At 48.8% G+C, this 19,667-nt stretch overlaps 1 long non-coding RNA gene across 1 annotated transcript in view; it reads right to left on the reverse strand.

The window, feature by feature from the left end:
• Positions 1 to 502: 502 nt before the first annotated feature.
• Positions 503 to 19,667, reverse strand: part of LOC147363802 (uncharacterized) — a 122,674-nt gene continuing 103,509 nt past the window's right edge. The window contains exons 4-5 of the long non-coding RNA XR_015137446.1: positions 1,543 to 1,663; positions 503 to 829 (exon numbers count right to left, since the gene is read on the reverse strand). This is a non-coding gene — a long non-coding RNA (uncharacterized LOC147363802). The remainder of the gene's footprint in view (positions 830 to 1,542; positions 1,664 to 19,667) is intronic.

Below are 19,667 nucleotides of genomic sequence, written 5' to 3' on the forward strand. Positions count from 1 at the left end.
ACTATGTGCCTGGGGGACAGGGGACACCTCGAAGCTTTAACTTAAAGCGAGGGCAGAGGCCATGGCCTTCCTGCCTACCCTGGGGTGCAGGCCCTTTCCGTCACCACAGGTCAGGGGACTTGGGGTCCTCTGGCCCTGTGTGTTGACAGCCACCTCAGACCCCATTAACTGAAAAGCCACACTTGAGCATTGTTCAGCCATGGACTTAACCTTGCCATACAAAGGCTTCAGGACTGCCCCAGAGCCGAACCACTGATCTTGAGGAGCACAGAGGTTGGATACGCGCACACATAAGGTTACATGGATACCCAGGCAACATGCTCTTGGAACACAGAGGAGCACTCTGGCGTGAAATGGCCACATAGGCCTCTTTGGGTGTTGGCTCAGCCCAGATGTTGTCTGGTCGGAGAACTGCCTCCCCATCACAGAGGTGGGTCTTAAGCAGCACATGCTCCATGGGCTCTTTCTTTTGTCTGGTTCTCCAGAAAAACAGAATCTGTGGGACACGCACACAGAGTGGTTTATTATAAGGACTCAGCTCACGTGACTACAGAAGTTGACAAGTTCCAATAACTGCGTTCAGTAAATTAGAGACAAAGGGGCTGCAAATGTACTCCTGGTCCAAGTGCCAAAACCTAAGAACCAGAGCTTCAGCGGTGTGAGCTCCACTGTGAAAGCCAGCATGGGCAAGACCCAGGAAGAGCTGTGCTTCATCTTGAGTCTAAGGCAGGAAAAGATCAAAGTCCCAGCTCAGAGGCAGCAGAGCAGGAGGAGTGTCCTCCGTGTGAGAGGGTCAGACCTTCAGCTGATGAGACGAGGCCCAGCTACTCTAGGAAGAGCAATCTGCTTTACTCAGTCTGTTAATCTTAAACACTGAACTCATGCAGAGAAGCCCTCTCAGAAACACCTGACTTAGAACACTGTTTGATCAAACACCTGGGCACTCCATGGCCCAGTCCACTGTCAATCAAATTCCCTCTCCAAACGAATTTCCCGCTAAGAGCGGGGAGACCACCTGGTCTCTGCCTGGGCAAGATCTGGGTCCCAGTGGATTGGAGATTTGCTTTCCAGATACCCTCCCACTCTCCTTCCCATCCCTTGAGTCCCTCAAGACACCGTCCTTCTCAGCCCCTGTACTATGATCATGGGCACACCTTTTCCCTTAAATGAGCTTGGGGTGCGTTTCTTTACTTGCAGTACCCCCACAGCCCTGTAAACACTGGCTTCTTCCCATCAGGCCCTTCCTCCACCATGGGGTCTTCATGGACCTTCCCCCACCCCGAGCTGTTACCATTGGGCTGGGTCACCCCCAGCAAACTGGCCTGCCACAGAGTCTTCCACCTTCCATTTTGTGGCAACAATCAGGGTGAAAACTGGAAACTGGGTTTTTACTTGTGTATATGTTTGGTTTTTTTTTTTTATCATCAGACACTTGCTTCCAGAGACATAGTTCTACTGAGGTGATCACTAACCTGCACAGAAATAGTACCTCTCAGAGTCCCCTTCAGGGCAAGTTTGAAGGATTTTAACGATTATACTTACAAGTCCTGCAAACTGGAGCTTCCAGAAATGCCAGTAAAGTCCGATATCTGGTTTTCATAACAGTTCTAGTTACAGATGCTTCTCCTCCGTTCTTGGCTTGGTACGTGCAGTGTGGTTAAAACTGAAATGTCAAAGAGGAATGATTAAAAGCCAGGAGGTGGGCATTAAGAAACCTGCCTCGTTGTGCTTTCTTTTATTTGTGGAGGAGAAAAAGGCAGAGAGACGGGATGGCAGCTGACCCTGTGTGAACGTGACCATATCTTTGTAGGGTTATTGGAAATCTGTGAATTGGTTTTAGCTTCACACTGGCTGGAACATCACTGTGGTTTCAGGCTGAAGAGAGGAGGAACGAGTTCTCACAACTGTGCGTTAGGAAGAAGCCTCGGAGATGTGCTGACCTAACGTCTTACCTGTCAAGTGGGGACAGGGGATCCTGAGATGTTAAGTGCCACACAGCCAAGCAGTGGGAAGCTGGCTTTCACAGTCAGACCCAAATTCCAGATGGACTAAAACTGAATGTAGAAATGAAACTTTCCAACCATGCTGCTAAGTTGCTTCAGTCGTGTCTGACTCTGTGCGACCCCATAGACAGCAGCCCACCAGGCTTCCCCATCCCTGGGGTTCTCCAGGCAAGAACACTGGAGTGGGTTGCCATTTCCTTCTCCAAAGCATGAAAGTGAAAAGTGAAAGTGAAGTCGCTCAGTCATGCCTGACTCTGTGCGACCCCATGGACTGCAGCCTACCAGGCTCCTTCGTCCATGGGATTTTCCAGGCAAGAGTACTGGAGTGCATTGCCATTGCCTTCTCCTATGAACAAAGCTAGTGGAGGTCTATTTCTGCCTCCACAGAATTTAGGTTCAGGCTCAGTGGCTCCTGGGTCTCAACTGCTGTGGTTTCAGACCTCAATTGGGGCTCTTTGCATGAGGCCAGGGTGCTGGGTAAAGTGCTTGCCTGGGCTCAGGCTTCTGAGGACGGGGTAGTCCCCTGACCGAGGCCACGAAGTGAGAGAACAGAATGGGTTCTGGGCCTGGGACTACCTAGTTCCTGGGATCATCAGAGACACTGGCCAATCCTGGATGTCCTGGTAGCTTCATGTTCCTTCGGCTTCCCAGGTGGCACAGTGGTAAAGAACCCCCCTGCCAATGCGGGAGACGTGGGTTCGATCCCTGGATTGGAAAGATCCCCTGCAGGAGGAAATGGCAACTTCCTCTAGTATTCTTGCCTGGAAAAATCCCATGAACAGAGGAGCCTGGTGGGCAACTGTCCATGGGGCCGAAAGGAGTCGGATACGACTGAGCACACACGCGTGCACAGTTTCCTTTACACGGGTGAGTGCCTCCTGGAGCATAAGGGAAAGACAGATAGAGGGAAGCAGGTGGAAGCTGACTCAGCCTGAGGACCAGTGAGGTGCTGGGCTGGTGGGTGACCTCGATGATCTCGTGTAAGCCCTGTCAACCTTGTGAAGTGGAGATTGTTACCCCCACACCATGCTTGATGAAATGAAGGCTCAGTCAGGCTACTCAACTTGCATAAGAGCACACAGGCATTGGCAGGGGTAGGGTGTACACACAGGCTCATCGAAGGCATCCACACCAGGCTGTATCCCATGGATGGGACAGCAAGTCCAAGCCCATGGCCCCTGCCCTTGCGAGCTGAGCTGGGATCCAAGGATCTGCAGACACACAGGACAGCTATTCCAGGTAGAAGGTCCTGAGAACTTGAAATGTTAACTTTTTAATGTGGTCTCAATTAGATCACAATTTTCTATGGACCACTTTCTCATATCTGCATTACTTTTATCAGTTGTCAACACGTCACCATTTATTTGGAAACGTGGAACAGAAACTAGAGAGAACATAGTTCACTTAATAAACTCTTACTGGATGCTAAAGTAAAAAAAAAAAAATGTTTGCCAAACTAAGCATTGGCTGTAACCAACTAATATTCAAATGCCTCCCCCTCCACTCATCCACAAGTTAGCTTTGGTTCAATACATCTACCTTGTAGACACTTCAAAGGCAAAGTGTATGTCCGGTCAGTGGGATCAATGACCCAGCTTCAGGGTCCAAAAGGCCATGAAGGGCCCTTGAGGCCAGCCCAGGGATCAACTGTGTAAACATGGAGGTGGTAGTTTAAATGTTCTTTCACCCAGACTTTCCTCGGCGTTGATCGTTTTGCAGAAAGACTCCACAACTGTCAAGGGATGTTCACCAAGTTCACAGTCAGGGCAAAGGTGAGGCCGTGGGAGCCCTGAGCAGGGAGCAGGGTGCAGTAGGTAATCTACGGATGGCACATCGAATGGAGGTGGAGGGATGACCTGGAAGGTCAAGAGCAAGAGAGCAAAGGTGTCGCTCAGTCCTGGAAGAGACGCCCAGGGAAAGCGGAGGAAGAATCAGGTGTGCCACCCGCTAGGGGCAGAGCTGAGGGGCCAGCTCAGGCTGCCTGACTCCCAACCTCGGGCACTTTCTGGGTGGTCACTTGGCCCCATGCACGTTCTAGAAAGTCACCACGCCTTCCTAAACAGCCTCACCAGACTGGGCAGAAACTTGGGATGAAGGGAGATTCCAAGTTTGGAAGCAGAGTTCTCTGCAATACATTCTTGTTTATAGTTTCCAAATCAAGACCCTGATGCTGGGAAAGATTGAAGGCAAAAGGAGAAGGGGGCAGCAGAGGATGAGACGGTTGGATGGCATCACCGACTCAGTGGACATGAGTTTGAGCAAACTCTGGGAGAAAGTGAAGAACAGGGGAGCCTGGCATGCCACAGTCCATGGGGTCGCAAATAGTCAGACGTGACTTAGTGACTGAACAGCAGCTGCAGTATTGTACTCCACAACTGGGAAAGGGAGAAGACGGTGGGGTATCCAGAAAGTTCCCGTGTGCCCGAGGCCAGGACCTGATGTGGCTTGGGTCAGTGTGGGGGCAGGGACAGTGGCAGCAGAGGCCCAGGGGTGGCCCTCAGACCCGCAGGCCTGCCGGCCTTGGAGAGATGGCGAGGAGGTAGTCACGGCAGGAGCGCTCCCTATAAATGGCTTTCATTGTGAAATACATCGTGCAGATACGCTATAAAATGTATGATGTGTTAAAAAATGGATCTGAGCAGTTTAAAGAATCATCGTATTCATAAAATGAACACTTCAGGATCCATACCCAAGGTTGAAAAAAAAAAAAGCATTTTCACCCCGATGTTCATTGCACCACTATTTACAACAGTCGAAATACAAAAGCAATCTATATGTCCATCAACGGACTAATGGTTAAAGAGGTGGTACACATATACAATGGGATATTACTCAGCCATAAAAAGAATGGCATAATGCCATTTGCAGCAACATGGATGGAACACAGATTATCACACTCAGAGAAGTAAGTCGGAAGGAGAAAGAAAAACCCACGTTATATCACTTACATGTGGAATCTAAAAAATGATACAAATGCATTTATTTACCAAACAGACTCACAGACTTAGAAAACAAACTCATGGTTACCAAAGGGGAAAGGTGGAGAGGGATAAATTGGGAATTTGGGATTAACAGACACACATTACTATTTATGGGGCTTCCCGGGTGGTGTTAGTGGTAAAGAACCTGCCTGCCAATGCGGGAGATGTGAGAGAGGAGGTTTCCGATCCCTGGATCAGGGAGATCCCTGGAGGAGGGCATGACAACATACTCCAGTATTCCTGCCTGGAGAATCCCATGGACAGAGGCGCCCAGTGGGTCCAAGGGGCCCGGAATGAGGGCCCTGCTCTCATCGGGACGGCTTGTTTCGGGAAACTGAAGCAGGGCACGAAGGGGCAACGGAGGAAACCCCTCAGCAAGGGCAGAAAATGAAACCACCCGGTTCTCCCGAGGATCGTAACAAATAAAAGCCCAAACTGAAGGCACCCAGACAATAAACGCCACATGCCAAGTGAAACGTCTGCTTTTTCTGAGTCCAAACAGTGTCACAGTAAGGTGACTAATTCTTGTGTCTCCCTAAAAAACTACAGAATCTACCAAACAGCCATGACAATTCATTTCCAGATGAATGAATGTCACTTGGCTGCCTGGTAAAATTTGAAGAAGCTGGAAACAAGTGTATGAGTTCGGGATCATCCTGTGAAAATGGATAGGGGCAACTGACGAGAGGGGAGAGGCCCCTGTGCGCAAGAAGGGCTCTCAGAGAAGGTGTAGCTTCTTGCAGGGACCCACACGCCACCCCCAGGACTTGGGGAGCCCGCTCAGAGATAGCATCAGATCGTTACTTATATTAATAACTCTATCACTTGGTGAAATTATGTAGGTAATCAGCAAAAAAAAAAAAAATTACAGCCCTAATTTCTTCTTCAAATTCTGATTTTGGACCCTGGACTCAAAAAAAAATGGAGGTACTTATGACAGTTGGAGTTTAGCCACTGAGGGAGTTAACATGTCCTGGGGTTGAGGGGGGTGGTAAAAGAAACAGATAAGAAAAAACTGCACTAGAAAATGAAATTGGATTTTTAAAAAAATCAATGAAGTAACCAGGCTATTAAAATGGAAAATAAGTCTGATGTCATTCTGCAAAATAAAAGGCTTGAGTCACCTGCAGAGCCACTTAATTAAGCACAGGAAGTAAAGAGAGAACTTGAGTGATTTTCCCCATGAATGTCAGCATTTCAAAATGAGCAAGGCTTAGGCAGAGAGTGTTCCTTCTAATCAGAGAGCTAAATCAGTTCTTTTGCCCTCAGGACATCTTGATACATTTGAAGCTGATGAAGAGCAAAAGGAAGGTATTAAGTATGAGCCAAGTTCCGGATGAATCGAGAGGGTAGCACTGACATATATACACCATCATCTGTGAAATAGATAACTAGGGGGAAGCTGCTAGCACAGGAGCTCAGCTTGGTGCTGTGTGATGACACAGAGGGGTGGGATGCGAGGTGAGGGGAAAGGGAGGCTCAAAAAGGAGGGGAGAGATGTATACGTACAGCTGATTCAAAATCAAAGTCAAATCCCTTATGAATATACAGTGGAGGTGACGAATAGATACAGTGGAGGTGACAAATAGACAGAGTGCCTGAAGAACTATAGACGGAGGTTTGCATCATTGTACAGGAGTCAGTGATCAAAACCATCCCAAAGAAAAGAAAAGCAAGAAGGCAAAGTGGTTGTCTGAGGAGGCCTTACAAATCGCTGAGCAAAGAAGTGAAAAGCAAGAGAGAAACGGAAAGATATATCCAACTGAATGCAGAGTTTCAGAGAATAGCAAGGAGAAATAAAAGGCCTTCTTAAATGAACAATGCAAAGAAATAGAGGAAAATAATGAAATAGGAAAGACTCGAGATCTCTTCAAGAATATTGGTGATACCAAGGAAGTATTTCATGCAAGGAATTTAACAATAAAGGACATAAAGAGCAGGGACCTAATAGAAGTAGAAGAGATTAAGAAGAGGTGGCAAGAATACACAGAACTATACTAAAAAGGTCTTAATTACTTGGATAACCACGATGGTGTGGTCACTCACCTAGAGCTGGACATCCTGGAGTGTGAAGTCAAGTGGGCCTTAGGAAGTATCACTATGAACAAAGTTAGTGGAGGTGATGGCATTCCAGTTGAGCTATTTCACATCTTAAAAGATGAGGCTGTTAAAGTGCTGCGTTCAGTATGCCAGCAAATTTGGAAAACTCAGCAGTGGCCACAGGACTGGAAAAGGTCAGTTTTCATTCCAATCCCAAAGAAGGGCAATGCCAAAGAATGTTCAAACTACTGTGCAGTAATTAGGCACATCTCACACACTAGCAAGATTATGCTCAAAATTCTCCAAGCCAGACTTCAATAGTACGTGAACCATGAACTCCCAGATGTTCAAGCTGGATTTAGAAAAGGCAGAGGAACCAGAGATCAAATTGCCAGCATACTCTGGATCATGGAGAAAGTGAGGGAATTCCAGAAAAACATCTACTTCTGCTTCACTGACTGTACTAAAGCCTTTAACTGTGTGGATCCCAACAAACTGGAAAATTCTTAAAGAGATAGGAATACCAGACCACCTTACCTGTCTCCTGAGAAACCTGTATGCAGGTCAGAAAGCAACAGTTAGAACTGGACATGAACAGAGGACTGGTTCAAAACTGGGAAAGGAGTATGACAAAGCTGTATATTGCCATCCTGGTTATTTAACTTATATGCAGAGTACTTTATGTACAATGCCAGGCTGGATGACTCACAAGCTGGAATCAAGACTGCTGGAAGAAATATCAACAACCTTGGATAAACAGATGATACCACTCTAATGGTAGAAAGCAAAGAGGAGCTAAAGAGCCTCTTGATAAGAGTGAAAGAAGAGAGTGAGAAAGTCAGCTTAAAACTCAGCATTCAAAAAACTAAGGTCATGACTTCTGGCCCCATCACTTCATGGCAAAGAAAAGCAGGAAAAGTGGAAACAGTGACAGATTTTATTTTCTTGAGCTCCAAAATCACTGCGGACAGTGACTGCAGCCATGAGATTAAAACACACTTGCTCCTTGGAAGGAAAGCTATGACAAACCTCGACAGGGTATTCAAAAGCAGAGACATCAGTTTGCCAACAAATGGTTTTTCCAATAGTCATGTATAGATGTGAGAGTTGGAACATAAAGAAGGCTGAGTGTTGAAAAATTGATTATTTTTAATTGTGGTGCTAGAGAAGACTCTTGAGAGTCCCTTGGACAGAAAGGAGATCAAACCAGTCAATCCTAAATGAAATCAACCCTGAATATTCATTGAAAGGACTGATGCTAAAGTTCCAATATTTTGGCCACCTGAGCCAACTTATTGGAAAAGATCCTGATGCTGGGAAAGGTTGAAGCAAAAGGAGAAGCAGGTGGCAGAGATGATTGGATGGCATCACCGACTCAATGAACATAAATTTGAGCAAAGTCCAGGAAATAATGGAGAACAGAGGAGCCTGGCATGCTGCAGTCCTTGGGGTCACAAAAAGTCATACATGACTTAGCAACTGAACAATAAGATAGCTGACTCACCTTGTTGCACAACATTAACTAACAGAACGTTGTAAAGCGATTACCCTCCAATAAAAAATTTAAGTAAATAAATATGTAAGAATGATCTGAAAGGCACCCAAGCAGGGAGAAAAGTAAGCTTTCTGCCTGAGGTCCCCGAGACTGTGAGATGAAGGCCACGGAGCAGGCACAGGGACACTCTGGGACAGAGAGGCCCTCTGGGTAGGGGTGGGGGAGGCTTCACTCACATTTATGAGGTCAGAGGAAGATACCTGAAGGTCTTTCCAGGGTCCTTGGGACTGTAGGTTTTCACTTCTGCCTATAGCAGCTGAGAAGGACAGCAACCAGGTTTGGGGTTTAATAGGAGTGAGGTGGGACCCACAGGAACTCTGAAGACACCTTCCGGGGGCCCTCTGAACCTGTGTGGGCGGGGTCTGGCGCCTCCCCTGCTTCCGCCCAGCCGCTGTCAGTCCCCGCTGGGGGGCGGCTCTGGGGGCACCCCCAGAGGGCAGTGGCGTTGGAATGAATGCCCAGCCCATCCCAGGAAGCTCACAGCGTTCACGGGGGCATTGATTCTGGGTCCTCTGGGCCCCGCGTGGCAGAACTCCTAGGGTCCTCGGGTCATGAACTATTGGGCTGGCTGAAAAGTTCATTTGGGGTTTTCCATACCATCTTATGGAAAAACTCTGATGAACTCTGTGGTCAACCCAATACAATAGACTCGACCAGAACCAGGATCTGTCTCTGAGACCTGGTACGCACTGCATTACTGGCCCCCAACACACACACACACACACTGTCCCTACATCCCTATCCATCCCTGTTCATATTCTACTTGCCTTTCTGTCTGACCAAGAGGGACTGGGATTTGAACCCTGTCTCTGACGCTGTCTGGCCAAGTGCTCTGCCCTGGGAAAGCAGGGTGCCTTGCCCACTTTCTCATCTGCCCATCAGGGACTGTCTGAGAGTTGGCACGTTTCCTCTGGTAACAGGCCTGGCACAGGCCTCCTGATCGCCCACCTGGCCTGACCACTCTCTGGGATTCCTCCCCCTGTAACTGATCAGCCCCTGCTGCTGCAGCCCTACTGTGGGTGAACAAGCTCTCACACCCCACCTGCCACCCATGGGTGTGGAGTGCCCCTCTCTGCCAACTGGGCCCTAACTTTTCTCTTGGCTTCCTGCCCCGCCTCTGACCTGGCAGCTGCACAGAAGTGCAAATTGCAGCAACCAGGAACAAGTAACACTTGTCACTCTCTCCAGTTAAGTTATTTCTATGTCCCAGGGGTCAGTTGCCTCCAGAAAAGGGGGTGATATCACCAGATTGCCACAGTCTCTGCCCTGGGGAAGCACCACCCCACCACTGACATGCCAGGAGCAGTCTGCTGGGCCTTGGCCTTGGCGGGGAGGACTTGGGGCTCCTGCTACCAAGACTTGAAGAATAAAGCCACCAGGGCATCATCTTTTGTGGGAAAGCAGAGGGAGCATCTGCCAAAGTCAGAAACCCACGAATTTTCCATCAGGTACCAGCCCCTGCAGATGCACAAATACACCCTGAGACTCCGAGAGAGGAAATATTTATAAAGCCTCATATGGGTCCTGACCCTTGATTCTCAGTCCAGTGGGAGCTGAATGTTTTTCCAGGAGGGCGATGATTTACTGTATGTATTGGCTTTCTGAGGGCTTTCCTGGTGGCTCAGATGGTGAAGAATCCTCCTGCAAAGCAGGAGACCCAAGTTCGATCCCTGGGTCAGGAGGATCCCCTTGAGAAGGGAATGGCAACCCACTCCTCTATTCTTGCCTGGGAAATCCCACAGACAGAGGAGCCTGGCAGGCTACAGTCCATGGTGTTGCAAAGAGTTGGACACGACTGAGTGACTGACACTTTCAAATTTCAATGGGTTTCTGGCTGTCCCAGTCCAGTCCTGCTTCTGGTTGGCCCCCAGCCTCCTTTTTGGGGGCAGTTCCTCCTCCATCATGTTTGGGGCAGGTGGAGAATATTGTAGGTGTCACCATCCACCACGGAAGTCAGGGAAGCAGAACCTTTCTCTCTCTGCTCTTGGGCACTCACAGAGGGGTGTGTGACCCAATCAGGTCCTCACCCGGAGTGTGACATCGGTATCAGTGACGCAGGGACCAACCGGGAGAGGGTCCAGCTAGGACTTGGGACAGACAGCCTCTTCTATGAGGAAAGGGCAGTGCTTGTTGCTTTCCCAGCCCTCTGGAGCAGCCTGGGTTTGTAAAATTACACCTAAAACCAGGTTTTCAAGCATGCATGCTCAGTCCCTAAGTCGCGTCTGATTCTTTGCAACTCCATGGACTATAGCCCGCCAGGCTCCTCTGTCCATGGAATTTTCCAGGCAAGAATGCTGGACTGGGTTGCCATTTCCTCCTCCAGGGAATCTTCCTGATCCAGGTATGGAACCTGCGTCTTCTGTGTCTCCTGCCTTGGCAGGTGGGTTCCTTACCACTGAGCCACCTGGGAAGCCCCACTAATAGACAGTCGTCATTGCTAATATCCATAATTGATAACTCTATCTTTGGGGAGAGTCTGCATATGTGTGGGTGTGTGTTTCTTTCTTTCCAGCAAATTAATAAAATGTCGCTCCCTTTGTTGCTGTTATTCCCCTAAAGGAGTGAAGATTTCATGCCAGGAGGACCTTCCCTAGCTGCAAAACATCTAATACTTCAAAACATGCCACTGGCCAGCAGCTCTGAACCTTCCAGAAATGCACAAAGCCGTTTCATGCTGCCCGAGGGATTCCAGCAATCACTTTATCTGTGGACCTCCCAGAACAGGTCCCTGCAGAAGTGAAAGCTCACCCTCAAGCTAGTCCTGTGGATCCCAGGGGTGCCTTCGCAGCTGAGACAGAGCCTATCACTGGTGAGGAATGAAGCTCTGGGGCAAAGGCCACTGCCAAGGCCAGTGGTTCGTCTCTCCATGCTCTTGATGACCTATGATGTGACATATATTTCTCTAAACATGTCTTTTTTGAAAAGTGTATGCCTCGTGGCATTAAGGACATTCACAGTGTTATGCAATCATCACCGTATCTATTTGCAAAAATTTTTCATCAACTCAAACATAAACTCTGTGCATTTATCCCATAACCCCTCAGTCCCTCTTCTCCCAGATCCTGTTAATCACCATTCTATTTTCTCTATGAATTTTCCTGTTCTTGGTACCTCTTGTAAGTGGAATCATGTACTCTTTGTCCTTTTGAGTCTGACTCACTTTAATTAACACAGTGGTTTTAAGGTTCATTCATGTTGCAGTATGGATCAGCCCTTCATTCTTTTTTAAGACTGAATAATAGTCCACAGTAAGTATACACCATATATAACTTATCTAGTTATTTGTTGATGGACATTGGATTGTTTCCCCATTGCTTTGGGTAGTGTTGACATCTCAACCATATTAAGCCCCTCCATTCATGAATGCAGGGTGCCTTTCCATTTATTTAGGTCTTCTTTAACTTCTTGTAGCAATTGCTCAATCTTTCTTGAGCCTGTTTATGTCTATAACTTACGTAATCTCTCAGGATAATGACAGCCAAGTTTCCCTCCCCACTGCACAAGTTAATGTTAAAGCCAATAGAAGATGCTGTTTGTATCCATTTTTTACAGACCACCTTAATTTCAGTATTTTCCATTACGGTAAGCAAATCCCAGTATGCATTATTGTTAGCTTTCATCAGTTCCTTGGTATTACATATATGCCCTTTCAGTCATCATCTTCATAGATGAATAATTCTCAGTGTTTTTGGTGTCTCTTCATACCAAGTCTCAGAGAAGGCGATGGCACCCCGCTCCAGTACTCTTGCCTGGAAAATCCCATGGGGTCGCGAAGAGTCGGACACGACTGAGCGACTTCACTTTCACTTTTCACTTTCATGCATTGGAGAAGGAAATGGCAACCCACTCCAGTGTTCTTGCCTGGAGAATCCCAGGGACGGGGGAGCCTGGTGGGCTGCCGTCTATGGGGTCACACAGAGTCGGACATGACTTTAGCGAGTTAGCAGCAGCAGCAGCATGCCAAGTCTTATCCACTGCCATTCTCCTAATTTGGATACATTTCTGACCCAATAAACAAACTTAAATCCAGCCAAGTTGTGTTCTGCTCAGCCTCCAAATGTTTAATGTACTAAAGAAGAAAACCATAATCCCTCATTCCCTGAACCTCATTCAAAAACAGAATGGATGAAAAAATGAAATGTTGACTGTATATCTAGGTGCCACGGCAAGAGATACTGGAAACCCATAGCGTTTACCCCCGGAGGGTCACGGGGTGAAGAGCCACAGAATGAGTGTGGAAACCCGAGGAAGGGGAGAGGATTTCCAGCTGGGAATTCAGGGGAGATCCCACGGAGGAGCAAACATCCCAACTGGGGCATCTGGGAGGGGATGCTTAGACTCAGAATTGATTGAACTGAAGCAATTTAGCAGCAGCAGCAGCAGCAGAAAACAGAGCTAAATTCTCATGAATGGGCTGCAGGAGAAGTATGAGATTTCTGAAAAGGAAAGCTAAAATTTAGATGTATTTGGATATATGCATTTTATCGGAGGAAAAATATCCAAGGCTTTCAGTAGGTTCTCAAAAACATATGTCAGGCTCAAGAAAGATCCTTTGTGATGAGGGCTCATTTCATACTTGCTACTAGAAAGCTCAGCATGCATGTGGGAAGTTATGCATACAGCATGTGTGCGTGTGTGTGTGTGTGTGTGTGTGCGCGTGTGTGTGTGTGTGTGTGTGCTCTCGCACTAAGTCACTTCAGCTGTGTCCAACTCTTTATGACCCTGTGGACTGTAGCCCGCCAGGCTCCTCTTTCCATAGGATTCTCCAGCTAAGAAAACCGAAGTGGATAGCCCTTCCCTCCTCCAGGGGATACTCTCGAACCAGAGATCAAACCCACATCTCTTATTAGGTCTCCTGAATTGGCAGGTGGGTTCCACTTGGGAAGCCCTGTATATATGGATCAGAGGTTAATGCATCCAGGGGTACCTAACCTAGATTCAGGGTGCCTTCAATGTCCTAAAATTGTGTCTTTGGTTTATGTTTTTTTTTTTAAGCTTTTAAAAAAAGACTTTATTGAATTTGTTGCAGCATTGCTTCTGTTGTATGCTTTGGTTTTTTGGCATGTGGGATCTTAGATCCCCAATCAGGGATCGAACTCGAACTGCCCACATTAGAAGAAGTCATAACCACTGGAGCTCCAGGGAAGTCGCTTTGTTTCATGTTTTTATTTGTGTGCATTGTTAGGAAATGATCAGAAGTCATGACCCTAAGAATTCAACACCGGGGCTCTTAGAAAGAAGGTTCTCCCAGCAAGAAGACATGAGAGATGTGACTACAGAATGAAAGGCAGAGATGGGATAAAAGGGAGGGCCTGCGCAGGACAAGGAGCAGGAGACTGTAGGTATCAGAGACTCACGCTGAGGCCCTGGCCTGTGGAAGGACAAGGTGGAGAAACCCAGAATCTGAAAGGAGGACAGAAGAAACAGAATTCAAATCGGGGAGCTTTGAATTCAACTTTGAAAGCTCAGGGCAAAAGCTACCTACTGATGGGCCTGGGCTGAAGCCCAGCCTGGGTGACGATCCTTAGCCCCAGAGCCTCTTTCAGGGTCTCCTGATAGCCCAGCCTCTCCCCTCCTGGGCTCCCCCTGTCCATCCCCACCCCAGAGCAGCTTTGGGCCCAGAGAGGCCGGATGGGTCTGACACATAACAGATGCTCTGAGTGGCTGGACCTGGCTCCCTAGCTAGGACCAAGGACCCTCTGATCCTCAGAAGGTGACCCTCCAGAGGACTGGCTGTCCGTCACATGGACTATTGCCCTGTTGCCCTCCTCTGTGTGCGTATTCCAGCGCTAAGCTGTGCCAAATGTCCTCCCCTAACTTTACCATGATGACAAAATCGAAAGACCTCTCTGGAGCTGGGATCACCCTTGACCTTCCAAACACCAGAGCTCAAACTCTCACCTCTCTCAGCTCTGAGTTGCAATGGGCCTGAGAGGGTGGGGCCCTACTCCCTGACCCTGTGAGCCATTTCCAAAAGCAAGTGACGGGACTGTCTGTAGAGCAGGGTCATAGGGTCAGGGTCATTGTGCCCCTGAAAGGGGGCACAAAACACTCAGTTGGTTTCCTGCCTGAGACTTCCCTTTTTTGCAGTCACAAGGGGCCCTGTGAATGCGAGAGGAGGAACTGCAGGGGTGGGAGCCGACCCAAGCCCATGGAGGGCAGAAGAGCCCCCAAACGGCGCCTGGGCCCAGCCCAGGGCTCAAGGGCACACAGCCTTGACCTCTGCATGCCCAAAGAAACAGCTGTTCCCGTTTTGAACTGCTTGGTTGAAGAACATGACAATTCACTCCTGATCAGCAGCATGTCCCACAAATCATAAAACAAATTTGCCATTGTATTTTTCTCGGGGACCAGCCACTCCCTTTTGTTTTTCTTCTTGATCCTCCATGGAGGCCTCTGTAGGTTGCTGACTCACCCTGCAGGTGACATGGCCCCCACCCCACGTGCATGATCTCCTCAACCGTTTGCGGCCTGTGTTTCCCCCGTGAGTCAGGGAGACTTGCGACATTCCTGAGCAGATGTGACTGAGGTGACGCAGTGATCACAGGGCGGCTGCCAAGGGTGACTCCCAACTCTTCAGAGAGGAGAATTCATACTCAAGTTTATTTCGAACCAGCTGAGTCACGGCTGCTTCAAGGACACGGTTCAGCTGTTGACACCAACGGCAAACCTCGAAGCTGAGGCTGTCTGTCTGGGAAAAGTCTGGAAGTTTCTAGAAAATGTGATTTCTAGTAGAAATTGATTTTTTTGGGGGGGGGTGAAAATTTGTGATTTTCTGTAAGAATTTCAAAATGTTTAATGCAGAAAAAATTATTTTTCACTCATGGTAAAGTAACAAATGGTGGTTCATATATTTAAACATTTGAAGTGTGTGTGTGCTCAGCTGCTGAGCTGTGTCTGACTCTTTATGATCCCATGTACTGTAGTCTGCCAGGCTCCTCTGTCCATGAGATTTTTCCAGGCAAGAATCCTGGAGTGGGTTTACATTTTCTCCTCCAGGGATCTTCCCGAGCCCGGGATCAAACCCACATCTCCTGTGCTACCTGCACGGGCAGGTGGGATCTTTACCACTAAATCTACTTCCAAAGTACAGTTTGCTCTAAGTTTGGTAGGAAGGAAGAAATGGATACAAGAGAACAGGGAATATGCAGGGTGAGAGATTTCACAGCTCACACAAAATGTGATTAAGGTATTTTTCTGTGCAGTTTGGTAGATGGGTTGTTTAGTTTGGGAATAGACCCTCTTCCTGAAATCTCAAAGGAGTTAAACTGAGCATCTCTTGAGACACTTTTCTGTTTCCTGAAGCATCTCTGCTTTTTCTAGGGTGGAGAGGGCTGACAGTACTCTCAGCCATGCTGAGTCCTCTGGAGCCCTGGGTGGCTGGATTACGCTGTCAGGGGGATGTGAAGGATCTGTGGGGGCAGCTGGAGTGTATTTCTTTAGCTCTCTGCCCTGTTGCAGGGGGCTCCAGAGGTGTGAACTGGGGTGGATACTGGGCCTACTTCATTCAGTCTGTGCAAGCCAAATCCCTGCACACCCCTCCAATGTCCAGGCAGGGTAGGACAAAGACCCCAGAGCCAGCTCCTCTTGGGGGCACCCTGGGGGAGCCTGAGCCGCACCAGTGGGTGGAGAAGCCAGGAGGCAGAGAAGCAGGCAGACCCTTTCTCTCTGCGCACAGCCCTGCCAGCCAGGCAGGAGCCTCAGGCGGGACCTCAGCCACGGCTGCTCCTCTCCGACTCTGCAGACTGGATATTCTCACTCCTCTGTCTCCCAGGCACTTATTAACCCTTTTGTTGGCAGATATTTCTCTCCCCTCCTTTCCCCAAACTGGTGTGACTTTCATCACCTGTGTGTGTGTCGTGACGTTTAGGGGATGAGGGGAACCTGGGCAGGAGTCACCCATGGGTGGACATCTGCAGGAAACCCTGCCCAGATCCCTTTATGCACAATAATTCCCCTGAAGGCCCTGACCGCCCCTCCCTCGGCCAACAGGAACCCTCCCTAGAAGCCCACTCCCAAGGCCTGCCACGGGGACAGCTTCTCACACCCCCACTCTCCCATGGCGCTAAGCTTTTATTCCCCAAGGCCCCTGGGCCGTCACTGAAAGCCAGACAGCCGGAGTGGCGAGACCTCGTCACAGCCTCCTGCCCTGACCCGCATCTCTGCTCTGCGCTGCGTTCTCCCAGCTTCCTGTTTCTGCCTGCCTCTCCTGCTCCTTCCCTGCCCTTTCCCTTCCAACTCTCCTCCAAGCGTCACTTGCTCAGCCTTGACCCGCCCTAGGACCCTGAGCCTGAAGAGTCCAGGGATTTACACCTCATAGGCTCCGCAGGCTTCTTTCTTTCTCCCAGACGCCCAGAGCTGCTTTCCTGGCTTTGGGGAATTATTGACCACTTACCTGAGCGGTGTGGTTCACCTGCTCCAGCCAGCCCAGGCCAGGGAGCGAGGTCCTGCCTTCCTGGCTCCATCTTTACGTTACCCCTGAGAAGAGGCACAGACTCTCTCCCCGAGCGTTGATATCACAGAGGCCCTGGGACTTGGTCCTGTCCTGTGTTCTCCGCCTTTAGTCCCTGGGGCGTCAGGCCAGCCCCTTCCTTCATCCCAAGGGAACATCCTCTGAGCACCCCCCGCACCTCCGTCCCTGGAGCCCGCTGGGCCGTCACGGTGGCCTGTCCTGGCCCACCTCTCTCGTAGGCAACTGGAATTTCCACAGCCTCTCAGACTAGGTGGCCTCCTTAACAACACAAGGATGTTCCCCTGGGGTGTTCTATAACATAAATTCTTCCAAGAATTTGTTGCCAGGGAGAAAAAAAGAGTTCCGCAAAGAACTGGTGTGTTTTCTTTTACTAGACAATGAGGGCTGCAGACCATTCTGTTTGCCTTTTGCTTTCCCCTTTCCTTACCAGGAAGCTCAGAGCTGCACCCGAGCTGATTCCTGACACAGTCGTCACCCCTTGGCAGTTTCCTTCCTGCTGCTGCTTCTGAGTCTATTCTTGGGCCTGTGTCCCGTGTGCTTACTGGGAGTCAAAGGGAAGCCGGGGACTGCGGGAAGGTTGTGCAGGCCGCCCTCGTGATCTTGACACCTGTCCTGCCCTTGCCCCTGACTGGTCCTGGAGGCTTTCCAGGCATTCACAGCCACTGCCGAGTTCCCTCTTCCTATTGGACTTGGGGTCCTACATCCCCAGACTCTGGCCTTGGGGTCACAGTGCCATCCAGAACCACCCTTGGCCCTCCATGCCCACAGAATGGGAACTTGTCAAAGAAAGAGAAGGCATGGGACTTCCCTGGGGGTCTAATGGCTAAGACGGGGTGCTCCCAGTGTCGCAGGCCCGGGTTTCCATCCCTGGCCAGAGAACTAGATCCCACAGACCACAACTAAGGATCCAGCTTCTTGCATTCCACAACAAAGACCTGCCACAGCCGAATAAACTCTTTAAAGAAAGAAAGAGAAAACACGGCGATGATGATGCTCCAAAGCCTGCAGAGACTTCTAGCCAGAGGACCGAGCTTCTCTCCGTCTTCTCAGTCAGCTCCCACTTTGCCCCCCACCACCCCTATCTGGGGCAACGCGAGGGATAAGGTGGGAAGGAGGGAATTTTGGTGTCATAGGTGGAGGGAGAGGATCCTGGCAGGAAAGAGATTGGTGACTGTCTGATCAACACCAGTGAGCACAGCCGCCCCTGGGAGCATCTCGCAATCCATCCTTGGGAAAGTTTGCATCCCAGTGGGTCCAAGTGGGGTTTGCAGTGAATGCTGACCCCAGAAGCAATGGTTTGCAGGTATTTCTGCAACTCCCTCCTGTCTTCCCAGACCTCTAAACAGAAGAATAAACAGGACAGAAACTTGCAGTCAGCAGGGAGAGATGTCTTTGGACAGGAAGAGGTGGGAGGATGGCAGTTGGGAAGCAGGGGATGGCGGAGGAGCCTCAGTCTTTCCCTGAGCCCCACGGCAAACCAAGGGTTCTTTTTCCCTTGGGGAGGAAGGCTGCTTTCGTGTCAACTATGATTATTTTCTTCAGCAGGACTTCACGCAGTTACACAGTGGAAGCTTCACCCCGAATGAAAACTGGTGTCTGGACATGAAAACCACCCTTTGTTGTTGATGCTCAGTTGTACAATTGTGTCTGACTCTTTGCAACCCCATGGACTACCACACACCAGGATTCCCTGTCTTTCATTATCCCCCAGAGTTTGCCAAACTCCTGTATATTGAGTCGAAGATACCATCCAGCCATCTCATGCCATCACCCTCTTCTCCTTTTGCCTTCAATCTTTCCCAGCATTAGGGTCTTTTCTAATGAGTCAGCTCTTCCCACGAGGTGGCCAAAGTATCAGAGCTTCAGCTTCAGCATCAGTCCTTCCAATGAATATTCAGAGTTGATGTCCTTCAGGATTTACTGGTTTGATCTTCTTTCTGGCCAAGTGACTCTCAAGAGTCTTCTCCAGCACCACAATTTGAAAGCATCAATTCTTCAGCGCTCAGCCTTCTTTAGGGTCTAACTCTTACATCCATACATGACTACTGGAAAAATCATAGCTTTGACTAGATGGACTTTTGTTGACAAAGTGATGCCTCTGCTTTTTAATATGATGTCCAGATTTGTCATAGCTTTTCTTCTAAGGAGCAAGTATCTTTTCATTTCATGGCTGCAGGTACTATCTGCAGTGATCTTGGAGCCCAACAAAATAAAATTATCACTGTTTCCATTGTTTACACATCTATTTGTCATGAACTGATGGGACCGGATGCCATGATCTTAGTTGTTTTTTTTTTTTTTATTTTAGCAAACTACCCTATTTTGGCTTATTCATCTGCATACCCCAAGAAAAACAGAGATGTAAACATCATTTTAAAGTAGGTGGAAGTATAGCATTGGAGCAGCTACCTGAACCAAAAGAGGGCTTCAAATAAAGTGAAAAGTTTACATCCTGAGCCTGTGGCCTCCAGCTGCTCCATCAAATCTGAGATGAACAGACATCTGTGAGGTTTCCTGACATCACAATGTCTCACTGGCTGGTTGGGTAAGAGAGTGAGTTGAGTAAAGAGGCGTCTTTTAATTCCAGACTTGGCTTCAAACCCCCTCATGGGATT

Source organism: Bos grunniens, chromosome 11, assembly GCF_055505025.1.
Source record: "Bos grunniens cultivar Pamir isolate PY7600 chromosome 11, Bosgru_T2T1.0, whole genome shotgun sequence".
Lineage (NCBI taxonomy): Eukaryota > Metazoa > Chordata > Mammalia > Artiodactyla > Bovidae > Bos > Bos grunniens.